Source organism: Lepisma saccharinum, chromosome 21 (genome assembly GCF_977018435.1).
Source record: "Lepisma saccharinum chromosome 21, izLepSacc3.1, whole genome shotgun sequence".
Taxonomy (NCBI): Eukaryota; Metazoa; Arthropoda; class Insecta; order Zygentoma; family Lepismatidae; genus Lepisma; species Lepisma saccharinum.
In genome coordinates, this window is record NC_139249.1 from 49,722,176 (window position 1) to 49,736,980 (window position 14,805).

Below are 14,805 nucleotides of genomic sequence, written 5' to 3' on the forward strand. Positions count from 1 at the left end.
GTCGGGCTTGGTTGTTTGTGAATGTTCATTCATCCATTTCATCACTCATCCCCATCTTCGCAAATTAGCCAAGAGGCACAAAACGCGAAGTAAAATGAACTAAATCAATCAATCAATCAGTAATTTTCTGCTATCTTTATTACTTATACACCCAGCAAAAGACAGCGTATTTAAAATTATTTATCCTATATCTGTATTTATACAATTCATTTATTGATTTGCTTTATTTAACTTCGTTTTGTGTGCCACTATTGGCTAATTTGAGAAGATGGGGATGTTTGATGATTTGATTCGAACCCGGGACTCCTGGCGTCGTTGCGCGATGTGCTAACTACTCCGCCGCGGGGGCGCCTTTATACAATTTATGAAAACATGTATTACAAATAAATCGGATTCAGAACTACAAAAAAAAGGCGACTACGAATGTATCACATTTACTGTATGCAGGAACTCTAAACTAACAGGATTTTAGAGTTCTCTGTACTTAACATATATGCGATGATTTCATGGACTGTTACGTTATGCACAGAAAGGCTAATCGGGAATGGACCTACAGTTTAAAGTGGCACATATTGTAACTGGCAATTTGAGTTGGCAACCCTATAAGAATCCAGGTGCGCCTGTGGCATACCTTAATTTTTGAGAAGGGTATCGACTTTTACCGGGCTGTGGTCTTACAACGGTTGACAGCCACCCTATGTGACTGAAATACGTCAAGACTTGCTCCAGGACCAAATTTATCAGCCATTAAGTCAAGTTATGCAGGATGCACTTGAAAGCCAGAATACAAATATTTTGTGCTAAATACAAATGTAAAGGGGATTGAGTAGACATGACATTCGAAGGTAGATACGAACTCAAAAACTGAGTTATTGCATTCTAATGGTTGGTGTATTTAAGTACTGTTTTGACCCTATGATGATAATGATGGGGATTTATGTTTTTTAGAACACTGACTCGAAATTTGAATTTGTATAGTTTTTTTTTTTTTATATATATTTTCAAGAAAATTATAAAATTGTTGATTATTTAAATCAGCAAAACTATAATATTTTTCAATCACTTATTTCTGTAAGAGGAATACAATGTAGTGTAGAATTAAAAGAAGAAAAATCTTGCGTGCGTAAGGAACACTCGTATCCAGACCGGGATTTTTTTTTTTTCTTTTTTACATTATCTACGCATGTTGCCTCTGTAGTTACCTCGGTGACCAAGTGTTCGAGTCAAAGTCTGCGGGGGGGGGGGGGGGGGCTATATATCCATTCATCAGTTTCCTCTTATATTTCCTTATTTTTATCCCCGTGATTATCCCAGAGTAACGGCTCAAAGGTAAGAAGATCGAGACGTGATTCTTAAAAAAAAACAATTATTTGTGTTTTTCTTAGTTTTGACTAATCGCTAATGGAGCATTGCACAACACTTTACATGATACAGATTAATCCATGTGTACCATTAATATATTTAAAACACATATCCAGAGTCATGTCTGCAGTCAGGATGTGTACAAAATGCTTTCTCTACTGATGATGGTAATTTGTTAATAAATAGAGTATATCTGCAATCAAGTTAAAAACTTATTAAATGGCTTACATTCAGCTTGACGTCATCACGCAGAGTGGCCTCCCCAATGGCGCAGTGGTAGCGTCGTCGCCTTGTAATCAAGGGGTCCCGGGTTCGATACCCGGTGGAGGCACAAGTGGTTCGGATCCCACTTTAAACTGTAGGTCCAGTCCCGATTAGCCTTACTGTGCATAAAGTGGACTTAAAACAACATATCAATCAATCACGCAGAGCACTCTGTGAAGATATCGAGAAAAATAATCAAGTGTGTTAATAAAGGTGTATGAGAAGCCTTTTGCCGAGAAATAATTTGCACTTCTCCACTTTACACATACATCTTTCACGGTTTCTGTATGGCTTTTGAAAAGGTATAAAGTACACATTCCTCATATGATCACGATAACCATACTTACAATACTTCGTTAAACATCATACGTACAATGCTTACCCGGCATGTTTTCATAGCCCGAAACATGGCGCAAGGAATTGTGGGGAAGTTGATGGTTGAATATCATCCATTTCTACTCAGTAGAAATTATTTTTTTTTATATAAATACAAATACCGATCTGAGCAAGTTAGTACAATTTGGTACCTCATGAATGTATTAATAATAATAATAATAATAATAATAATAATATATATTATGTATTTTATTATATTCACAAAGCAGTTTTTCATATGATATCCATACACAGTTACACAAAGGAAATATTTTCCATTACAAAACGTTCTAATAATTCCACATGAGTAAATACAAGAAGAAACTACTAATTACTTTACAATGTTTTCCTCTTTTTACATTACATATAAATGGAACAAAAGTCTTTAGGCTTGTTTTCATAATTAAAGGAACCACAATAATGATACTAAGAAACATGCTAAACTAAAAAAATATTTATAATAAGAATGTAGCATATATATTACTTAGAAACAAAATTCTTTCCTGACAGTGTTTAAAAATGCAATTAATTATCTACAAATTTCTAATAAACTTTTAATACTTGTTCAAAACAAACTAAAAAAAAACAAGTTCCTTCCTGCATGCAACAAATATTTAACCTTTTCCCCGTTCAAGGCCATGCAAGTCTCAAAAGACCTTCTCTTATCTCTAAATAGGCATTAAGAGAATATGAGTTCAAGTATTATAATGCATCATATATTATATATATATATATATATATATATATATATATATATATATATATATTATTACCTTGAATATGAATTAAAAATTTTGCTCTGGACCGTATTTTAATCCAAATACGTAAATTAGGTATATGAAATTGTCACTCTACGTAAAGAAAAAAAAATGTGGAAGGTGAAATTGAAAACGAAACTATTTACTACCGTTGTTTTCCAAGAAGGAATCGAATGTTTCATAACTTCAAAATGTGTTATATTGTGCAAAACAAACCTTTTTTTTTTTACTTTCGTTTTAATACAACAATATGGAATTACTTCACTGTTGCTAACCAAAATTACATAAAACATTTTCTGTCATGTAGTAAATGTAGATACTACTTGTTTAAAAAAAATAAAATGATGTTTGGAATATATTGACTGCTTTCACAAAACACAAAAGAAAGTAAATCATTTTCTCACTTTAAAACGTTAGCTTAATAACTTTCAAGAATAATGTTCTTGTTTTTACTTGTTATACAAGAATAAACAAAATATTTAACATTTTTCCAGTTTCGGTTTTGAAGAACACCTTTACTTTTCAATATACACGCATCACATTCACTTTTCCCTGGTACTTGTCCGTTAATTATATGGGCCTTAAAGAATTTTATGACAGCTTCCCTTTCCCCGGGTGACCACTTTGATCTTTTAAATGGTTTTCTTTGCGTACTGTTACTTTCCTTTTTAGTGACTTGAGGAAGTATTATATTTGGTTGTTCATCAATATTACTGTCTTGAGGAAGTACTATATTTTCTTGTTCATCAATATTAGTTTCATATGCATCTGAAAGAAAATAAAATAGTGTAACTGTAGAAACAAAAATATATAAATTGTCGCATTCAACACTCCCCTAACTTAACATTGTTACTACTAGGAAATTAATGCACACATTGTTTAAAAAATTAATCATGTAATAAGAACAACTAATCACATTTACTGAAACACTACTATATATCCTATTCACTTTTAGTGCCCTAAACGTTTCCAACCTATAGTTATATTTCAAGGTAGGTGGTCTGGAGCATGTATAATGTTACCTTCTCAATGTTCTTGTGTTTTACGCAGTACAAAATGGAAAATATTGTGTCTGGAATACCCATTGGCTTCATTTTCCCACTTCATTGTGACTGACCGATTTTGAGAAGGAAATTTTCTTGCTCACATAGAGCATACAGATTAAAGCCTACACTACTTCCTTTCTTTTCTTTAAAATGTATAATGCATTCTTATTACCTTCATATTCATTTTGTTTTTACATGCTACTTTTGTAGTTGACAGCAAATTAAAAGCAATACATCACCGACAGCTATTCTCGTAAATATACATTTGTTGTGAGGAAAATATTCTATTTAACACTCTGCACACTTCTACAACAATGGACATAGCTAAGCTATCCAGTACACTGGATTTTTATCTTAATAATTCTTGTGAAAAAAATATCTTCGTGTGTCAATTAAATTATGAACCAATAGCAAAAAAAGAAAGGTTTCTAAACTTTTTGCATCAAAGTTTTGATCTCGTATACAGGTAGAGAAATATTTCCAGGACAAGCTTAATTGAAAATTCAAGAGTCATTTCCAGAACTAACGGAAATAAAAATTCAAGAGTGTCTGCACGACAGAGTTTAAAGATATGTTTTACACGGGGGGGGGGGGGGTGTACAGTTACACATTATTTCCAAGTAACAAATGTATATCTACTTTTGCACTCCCTGTATATTTTAACGATATATTTCTATAAGATTCAGACTTAATTTTCATGCACATAGGATGTGCAAAGGAAACTATTTTTATGAATCAAATGAGTAACTGATAAGTTGTTATGTTAATTTTTTTTACATATTTTTGTACAAGTGCAAACTTGGTTTTAATTCATAAATTACATATACTATTTTGTTTATAGGGTATTTGAATGATCTTCCATTATGCAATTGACAACAGTTTCAAATCCTTTTAAAATTAGAGTGTTTTAATGTACTATAAATAGAACATTTTAATTTTTTGAACATAAATTTGTAATTATTTTTTCCATCAATTTAAAATAGTATTTGACACTAGAGTGAAATTTTCATCAAAATACTGAAAATAACTCGAATTACGTATTTGTTTGTATATGTAATGTGTGTTATATAGCGCCGCATTTCTTCCACTTTTGGCTAATTTGTACGATGAGCATGAATGATGATAAAATTGACAAATTAACAAAAACAAATAAAACTCAAGTCCTGGCCGATACTCGAAATTGTGTACTTAGGTAGAGAGATGGAAATTAGACCACATAAAGCTCACCTCCAAAGTAGGTTCGAATAATGTGCATGTATTGAAATGTGTACTAAATTATTATTTATTGCAATAGGTAACTTAATTTTAGCATAAACAATAATAATTTCCTTACATCAGATAGCATTAGGCTGCGCAAACAAACCTCATTCCAAAATTGCCAAAACATATGTATGTACTGTACAAAGCATTATTTCCATCAAAACAATGAGAAAGTTGCAAATTCACTGTATTGATTGTGCTATTCTTAAGTCACTCCCAAATGAATGATGGATTTGGTAAAATTAACAAAGCATATTTGAGCACTTCATTTTAATTTTCATTCCATTTTTCTCACTTCATTATTGTTGTTAACCAAATGGGAAGAATAGACAATGTTAATTAAATCAAGCAACTAGAGGAAACCTTGACGAACATGGTACAAGATAACTCATTATATTTAAATTGCTCTTGACAAAAAATGATGCCAAATTCTCACTTAACAAATGAGAATAGTGAATTCGTTTTTGAATTATGCTAATGTCGTGGACTTGGCAGATATAAGAGAATAATAAACTCAGTATTAAAAAGAAAGAAAACACTGATAGAATATGGATATCGATAAGCTATTTTCATAGTTTAGAATATCAGTGTAAAGTAAATTCTAAGATTAAATATAACCCTACTTCAAATAATATATTTTTAAAAAAAATGTTAGTATGTAATTGTATGTTGCATTTACAATGTGAAATAGATATATATTATATACAAACTTCCCGCCAAAAGATTTGCACGTGATATATGTGATGATCTGTGTGCATGTATAGTGTTTGTACATTCGCATGCAAGCCAAATTTTATCCACAAAACACAGCGCACTTTTCTGTTAATTGGAGGTTTAATCCTCTGTACAAATGCAGAGAATAATAAATTTTATAATAATATATAAACCTTATGCACAGTTACGAATATATATTATTGAAGTAGCAAAGGTACTTTACTCATCAAATGATGTCCATATGTAAACTACCCTTTAAATAAAGAGTAATAGGCCTTCAAAAGGGACATAATTAGCTGCACAATAGCATATTAAATCTACAATCTGTAAACTATCTGGCATAATTTATAAACATTAAGAAAAGATTAAAAGAAAGTTAATTCTTACCTGGGATTTTCACATCAATATCTCTCAATGATTTTCCTTTACATTCGTCAAATCCACCTCTTTCGTCAAGTTTCAGGAGCAACTTGCTAACTTGAGATATCTGTATAGTGGATTCTGGCAGTCTGTAGAATTCTCGGTGTACTTGTATGTCATGGCCCATATGTTTCGCAATTTGGTCTAATTCACAATCTGTAAGATTCAGAAGCTGTGACATAGTGGCAATGTGTTTCCTCAGTATAGTAGACGTCAGTGTTTTTGGGTTTGCGGCACCACAGTCTACAGCAGCTTTTCTTAAGCAATTGTGACCTCTTAAGCAGCTATCAGCTGTTCCACACACGGCAAAGAAATTTTGGTTACTTTCTGGTATATTCAAATGTTGTCTAGCATTCAATAGTACTGTCATTGATTTATCGAGAGATGGGGTTAGAAATATTGGAACTCTTCTTCCTTTCTTGCCTCGTGTTTCAATCCTAATTAGGCTTTCACATAATTTCTTTTCCTGTTCTGTTAATGATTCGAATATATCTTCCTGAATTGCATTCAATTTCTTCTCAGAGTATGTGCTCACATTTAATCTTTCCACTTCCCCAGACCTCCTTCTGTTGAATAGTATTATGTATGCTAAGGTTGCCTGTGCAAGCAAAGTCCATGTCTTTTCATCGGCCTGTTCCTCCAGTTTTTGTGTAAGATTGTCAGTTTCTTCTTTTAAATATAACTGTAATTTCACTAGATCTTCCCGTAGAGGTAATATCACCTCATTGTTCCATTTCTTTTCTTCTAATGTTTTCAATGCATTTCTTGAAATTTCATGATTCCACTCTGATTTGTAGAGAGCAATGAAATTTTCCATGCTTTCCTGCATTGGTTTGTCTTCCAGTATTATGCTTTCAGCTTTAAGGAGATTAGCACACATCATTAAAGAATGTCCCAATTTCAATGAAAGTGTTGGAGTTTTGTATGTATTAGCAGTTTCTTGGTACCCACATAGCTGTTTTACAGCTTCGGTGACTGTATTAAATTTGCTTGGACAAATGCACGATTTTAAATTTGTGATATTAGGATTTATTTTTTTCCTCAATCAAAAATCTACCTAATTCTCTCATTCTTCCACTAATTGCATGATGCATATGTTTTAGATGTCCATGCATGTTGTACAATCTGCTACCCACTTTAACAATTAAATCATCGTTACGAACTGCTAAGGCTATTGTGTCTTGTTTCATGTTGTTCAGTACGTTTTGCTTTAAACCAGTACTTGCACCGGATGACACTGGGAGCATTAAGGACGCATTTCCCTGGTGCCTATATTTCTTTGGAAATTTACCCCCGTCCCCATGAATACACGTTTTCTTATGTTTCCACAAAAAGTTTTTTGAAATTAGAGCATAGCAGTATTGGCAAGGAAGGAACTTTTCTTGAAGAGTAACAGTTGTTGGCCTTCTTTGGACAATCAAAGTTCCTTTATTTTTTTTCAAAGCAGAAATATTGTGGAAGTAATTGCCTTTGTTTCTAATAAGTGACAACCAAAACTTTCTCTCTCTTGAATTCACTGGGAAAGAAAATGCTTTTTGAACATCAATTTCCTCCATATGTTTTCTACGCAGATGCCTTGCAATCTTTATCAGTTTTTTTTGCAATAAAAGCAATATTGTTTCTTGTTCCATTTTCTTTTTCCGTTTTCTATTTTAACTCTATCTACTTGAAGATCATCATCATTGGTATCCAAACTGCTATCAGTTTCAGGTTCCACTTGGAACTCTGTTGGAATATGAGATGACTCAACACAACTATTTTGCCCTAATTCACTCTTTTCTGCTTCATGTGTCTCTGAGTGTTCCAGAGATTCATAACTATCACTTGAGAAGCTATGCTCGGTGTCCGGAACATATTCTGAACAGTCAGAATGGGATATATTAAAGGATGAATTTGCAGAAGAAATATTTTCAGGGTTACATATATCATCTTGTTTATCAAATTCGGAACATTCTTCTGTGTTCCTTATATTTTCTTCACTTTTTATTGCAACTCCATTTTGTGATTTATATTCATATTCTTGGTAATCTAGTTTAATATTATTAGAACACTCATCGAAAGTATATATATTTTTATCATAAACAGGAAAGAAATGGGAATTATCTTCAACTGGTGAATTAGTTTCGACTTTCGTTTCTTCTAGAAAAATTGAATTCTCTGTACTTTTTGTGCCCTTCCTTGTGTAATTCCGATTCTCTTCGTTGATAAATTTTGTATTCTTTGTCTCGGGTACTCTCTTGTGATCATCTTCCTGTGTAAAAGACGTGTATACATTTCTTCGATGCTCTGTTGTTTCTAGATTGGAATCAGTGAACATCACATTCCTGATATTTCTGTCTGCCTTCATAGACACTTGAACGTTTGCATTGGGCTTTTTAGTATCATCTTCACTATTTGTCACAATAGTCTCTATTTTGGTAGGGTTCCCATTTTGTACTAATTCACTCTTTTCTGCTTCGTGTGTCTCTAAGTGTTCCAGAAATTCATAATTGTCACTTGACAAGCTATGCTCTGTGTCCGGAACATATTGTGAACAGTCAGAATGGGATATACTAACCGATGGATTTGCAGAAGAAATATTTTTAGGGTTAAATATATCTTCCTGTTTATCAAATTCGGAACATTCTTCTGTATTCCTTAATTTTTTTTCACTTTTGTTTCCAACTCCATTTTCTGATTGATATACATATTCTTGGTTATCAAGTTTTACATTATTAGAACACTCATCAAAAGTATATGTATTTTCATCACAAACAGGAAAGAAATGCGAAATAACTCCAACTGGTGAATTAGTTTCGACTTTCGTTTCTTCCAGAAGCATTGAATTATCCCTGCTTTTTGTGCCATCCCTTGTGTAATTCCGAGTGTCTTCGTAGATAAATATTGTATTCTCTGTCTCAGTTACTTTCATGTGATCGTCTTTCTTTGTAAAAGACGTGGTTACATTTCTTCGGTGCTCTGTTGTTTCTGGATTTGAATCAGGGAACATCATATTCCAGCTATTTCTGTCTGCCTTCAAGGAACTTTGAACGTTTGCATTGGGCTTATTAGTATCATTTTTACTATTTGTCACAATAGTCTCTCTTATCCTAGTTTTCCTTTCAATTCTTTTAGTCATACTTGAGTTTTCTGCCTTTCCGTGAAGAACTTCAATAACGATTGCTGGATAGAATTTGCCATCTTTCCACTTCACTGAACAATCTGTACCAGGGAAGATTTGTCCACTTTCAGCCTTTACTCGTGCTGCATTGCACACATATTGTATGCCGTCTTCTTTGAAACGAACCTTCACAATTTGCTCTGGAGACTTGTTTATTTTGTCCTTTTTACTTCTTATGGTTCCACTTGGCTTTGGAAAATCAGTATTTATGAGTGAACTCTTCTTCAAGGAAGCATCTTTTCTATCAATTTTCCTCTTTTCATCCTGTTGTTTCCTTGTCATACGATCAACAATTCTTCGGGGATGTGATTTATTTTGACCATCTTCGGCTACTAAATTTGTGAAAGGAACCCTTCCTTCACATGCTTGTGTTGTATCTTCTACCGAAACTCGTCCTATTGGCACTTCTGAATTTGAATTTTTAAGAAGAGAGTTTTTACACGTGTGAATCCTTTTGCTAATACATGAAACTTCAACCTTCTTTGTCTGAATTTCCAGTTTGATTCTTTTAGCGTTTATTTTTGTGTAATTATGAGTGTCTTCGCTGATACGTTTTCTCTTCTTTGTCTCAGTTACCTTCCGGTGATCGTGTTCCTGTGTAAAAGACGTGGTTACATTTCTTCGATGCTCTGTTGTTTCAGGATTTGAAATAGTTAACATCACATTCCTGCTATTTCTCTCTGCCTTCAACGAGCTTTGAACGTTTGTATTATGCTTATTAGTATCATTTTTAGTATTTGTCACAATAGTCTCTCTTTTCCTAGGTTTCCTTTCAATTCTTTTAGTCATACTTGAGTTTTCTGCCTTTCCGTGAATAACTTCAATAACGATTGCTGGATAGAATTTGCCATCTTTCCACTTCACTGAACAATCTGTACCAGGGAAGATTTGTCCACTTTCAGCCTTTACTCGTGCTGCATTGCATACATATTGTATGCCGTCTTCTTTGAATAGAACTTTAAATATTGGTCTCGAAGATGTAAATACTAGAAGTAAGAAAGCATAAAGTAAGGTTACATGAACATCAGTTTCAAATGAATATTGACAATACATATTTTTGTACATATTAAACATGTTTATTAAATGACGGAATTGAGATTCCATTTGCACCAAATACCACAGAGAACATTATTATGGGATTGAATATTCATTTTTTTCCAGAACTGTATTATGTTAGCGAGTCTGGCTGGCTCCAAAATTTGAGACAGTCATTGGTGGCAATTTTATCTGAACCAGTCTTACCAATGTCAAGATAGTTGGCAAGGTTTTTTTCCAAAAATATTATAATGACAAGAATGAAACAAATAGTTAACTACTAATTGTATCGAGGAAAAACTTAAAATATACAAAACTTAACTTCTATCAATGTCAGAAAACCAAAATGTTTTCTAACCACAAATGAGTGTTGAAATTGAAGTATCGATTTCTTTGTGAAGTTATAAACAATGCACTGGATTGAGGTTCATCTGGAGGATCTCGTCATCAAGTTTGAACCAAAAAGAGCTAATTTGCTTAAATAACTTACCCGAAATGTAATATATAATACCTTACATAATACTCTGCAGCAACCCTCAAGTACAACAATATGCAGCAAAAATGTAATAGGAAAGGAAAGTTGTTGCTTGCCCAGTTATTCCCACCTTCTAAAAACCTTGAATTCCCTAACACTAGAGAGCAGTTGGTAAAGTGATAAAGAGTTTAATTTTTTTCCTGATGACCAAAGTTCGTAGTTCAAATTTCAAATTTGGTATTCACTCTTTGTATATGTAATTATGCACTATTGGAATTGTGCAATCTATGAAGTGGAATAAAATAGTTTTTGTTTGTTGTAATAATTCAATTTAATATAATTAATATTTAATTTTGTCTGATTTAGAATCATCAGATATTTATTTCATGGTATTCTGTCGAAGAAGACGTCTAGGATTCTTGAATTTATTATTCAAGTCTTTTTTAGGGGTTTATTATGTTTAGTGTGACGTGTTGTGCAAAATGTTCTTAAACTCCCCTGGGTTTCTGGTTTGTTATGAGTGGGCAAATATTTTTATGATAAAATGTCACGTGAGAAATTAGATTAATTGGGAAGGTGAGCACATATACATAAATAGATTCTTTCAAATCATGAAGAATGAATAATTTTATGTTAACGTAGTAACGATAAACCATGGGCAGAGTCATTTGCAACACATACAAATTGTCAAAACAAGATTATCTACACAAATTACAGATTTTATACATCATAATGCCTATAATATCGTCAGAGTGGTACTTGAAGTGTAATGCGGACGACTGGGTGGTCAACCTAGGACCATGAAAAAATTCAAGTATAATTCCCGGTTTTCAAGGCAAACTTTCTAAAAATTCAAGAGTAAAAGCAGATGCTTTCTCTATCTCAACCTTCAAGTGAAAATTTCAATATTTTCATGTAAAGATATTTTTGTATGAAAACTATGCTCCAAAACAAGCCAAAGATCAAAGTTAGACCATAATTGGAAGCAAAGTTATGAATTGTTTTATTTAACCTTGTAACCATATACATTTTACATTTGTTATATGGTTGGCAACCCTGCTGTACCATGTATCACCGAGGGCAAAAAATTTATATATGTAAGATACTTCATGTTTTCTACCATCCTATTAAATTTCATGAAAATCTGATATGATCGGGTTGAAAAGGTAATTTTTGTGATGATGTGGCATGGTGTTTTAAGTCCACTTTATGCACAGGACGGCTAATTGGGACTGGACCTACAGTTTAAGAAGGGATTCGAACCACTATGTATCTCCACTGGGTATCGAACCCAGGATCCCTTGATTACAAGACAGCGACGCTTCCACTGCACCATCGGGGAAACCTTTAAATAAAAATTGTTTTAATAAAGATGTATTAATGGAAGCAGTGAAGAAGCCACTAATTTTATTTTATAGCCTTTTGGAACATATTTTAACCTTTAGACCGGCGAGCGAGTTTTCGAAAGTAGCCTCTCTCTGGCCGCCGCCTTTGCGCGCGATTTTTAAATTTTACACTTACTTCAGAAAAACCTTATATCTGGGAGACTATTTGAGCAATTTACTTCGGGTAACTTTTGCTTTGCAGCTAGAACATCAGGGCATGCAACCGTGCAGGAATAAAAACGCCAAATCCAATAAGAGGGGTTAAATGGGTCGCGGTCTACAACTTTTAATGAAAAAAATCATAAAAATGGGGGGTTTGTTTCACATATTCGATAATGTAATGCACCCAGGAACATGAAATGACTTTCATTCGGTTTAGAAAGGACCATTCTTTGAAAATAAGGCTAAAGTGTACCTCTTCTTCCCAAAATAGCGGGGAAAGAGGGGCAAATTCCCATTTGTATGATTTTTCATTGAAAGTTTGGAGCCGCGGCCCACCCAACCCTTTTTATTGGCTTCGGAGTTTTGATTCCTGCACGGTTGCATGCCCTGATGTTTAGCTGTAAAACAAAAGTTACCGGAAGTAGATTGGTCAAATAGTCTACGAGTTATAACATTTTTGCGGTTTCGCCGTGGCCTTTTGGCGCGAATTTTAAATTCATACACTTATTTGACACAAAATGTTATAATTCGTAGACTATTTGACCAATCTACTTTGGGTAACTTTTGTTTTGCATCTAGAAAAACAGGTCATGCAACCGTGCAGAAATAATCAAAACGCCAAAGCCAATAAGAGTGGTTTGGTGGGCCGCGGCCCCAAACTTTAAATGAAAAAATCATAAAAATGGGGAGGTTTTTTTTTTCAAATATTCTATAATGTAATGCACCCAGGAACATGAATCGACTTTCATTAGGTTGAGAAAGGACCATTCTTTGAAAATAAAGCTAAAGTTTGCGTCCCCTTCCAAAAATAGCGGGGAAGAGGGGGCAAACTCCCCATTTTTATGATTTTTTTCATTGAAAGTTGGAGGCCGCGGCCCATCCAACCCCTCTTATTGCCTTTGGCGTTTTGATTCCTGCATGGTTGTATGCCCTGATGTCTTAGCTGAAACACAATAGTTACCCGAAGTAGATTGGTCAAATAGTCTACGAGTTATTACATTTTTTGTCAAATAAGTGTACAAATTTAAAATTTGCGCCAGTTTCCATACGTAACTTTGTAGTGGGGGGGGGAGGTCCTGGGTGGGTGGGTTTTCTTCCACATGACATTTCAAAGTTTTATTTGAACATCTGTCAGCGTTTAAAACCTCACATACAAGTATGAAGGTGCTAAAAGCACATGGACTTTTTAATCAGGACGATGGGTCACCAGTGACCCATCGGCCGACTACGCCTATATTTTCTATGGGTCACATGTGACCCATTGGCCGAGTAAAGCTTCAATTTGATGAAAATTGTCATGATAACTGGTTTGCCTTTTAGTGATAATGCAATTTTAGTAACGTCAGAAGTTGACCCAAGAAAACAACATTACTTAGAATACAAGATTTTTTTCTGACTCTCAGTGCAAAGGAATCTTGATGAGAACTTTTTAAATGCAATATACATCTATGTATGAAATTTTGAAGAATGAAAATCAATGTGATATATCTATTTGACTCTGACATATAACGTTAGGCTGCCACCATGGCTTCTGCAATGACCGGTCCATGCAAAATTCTGAAAATTTGGCCTCCTGATTCTCAGTAGCTATGAGGTCTACAGAAGAAAATGTTTGCACGTGTTCATACTTTGATAGGCCTAGTATTAGCAAATACAACAAGTTTAATTAAAATCTGAATCGGTGGGTGTCATAGCCTGGGTGATTTGACGTGGAATTAGTCCTTTGCAAGTTAGAGCTGGTTTTAACTAGGGATGGACGATATCGGAAATTTGATATCGCGATATACGTATGTTATCAAGAAAATATCCTCACAGACGATACGATACTTTTTTCCATATGGTGATATCGGCGATATTTTGTCTCCACGAGATATATCCCAAATATCGTGACGATATATCGCCTAGTTGAAATCGCCTGGACCATATTTTTCAAAATATCGCCCAACACTAGTCATAACCAACATTTTCCAGGGTTATGGATTGGTGGTGGCTGTCTGATTGAATTGCAACCCTTTTCAACCTACGTTACCACACTTGGATTCTTTCTTTGGAGCTTCATCAAAGACAAGGTAAAGGTAACGTCAATCATGAGCACTCGAGCATGCATTGGCGAAGCCATTGAACAAGTAACACGTCTGACTTCTTGCAGTGTACATCATAGAAGTATATTTTCGTCTAGATATCGTCAATGTAACTAATGGAATGCACATTGAGATCTACTGGTCATGCTACATAAAGCGTCCATAGTTGGTATGTATTAATTTCTTGTTTCTATATTTCAGTGTTTACCAGAGGGTGAGTCAGATGTCCCTTGACACCCTCTATAAAATATAAAGTAGTTATACTAGGTAGGATTGGTCATGATAGAAACAGGATAGGCCCAAGGCGA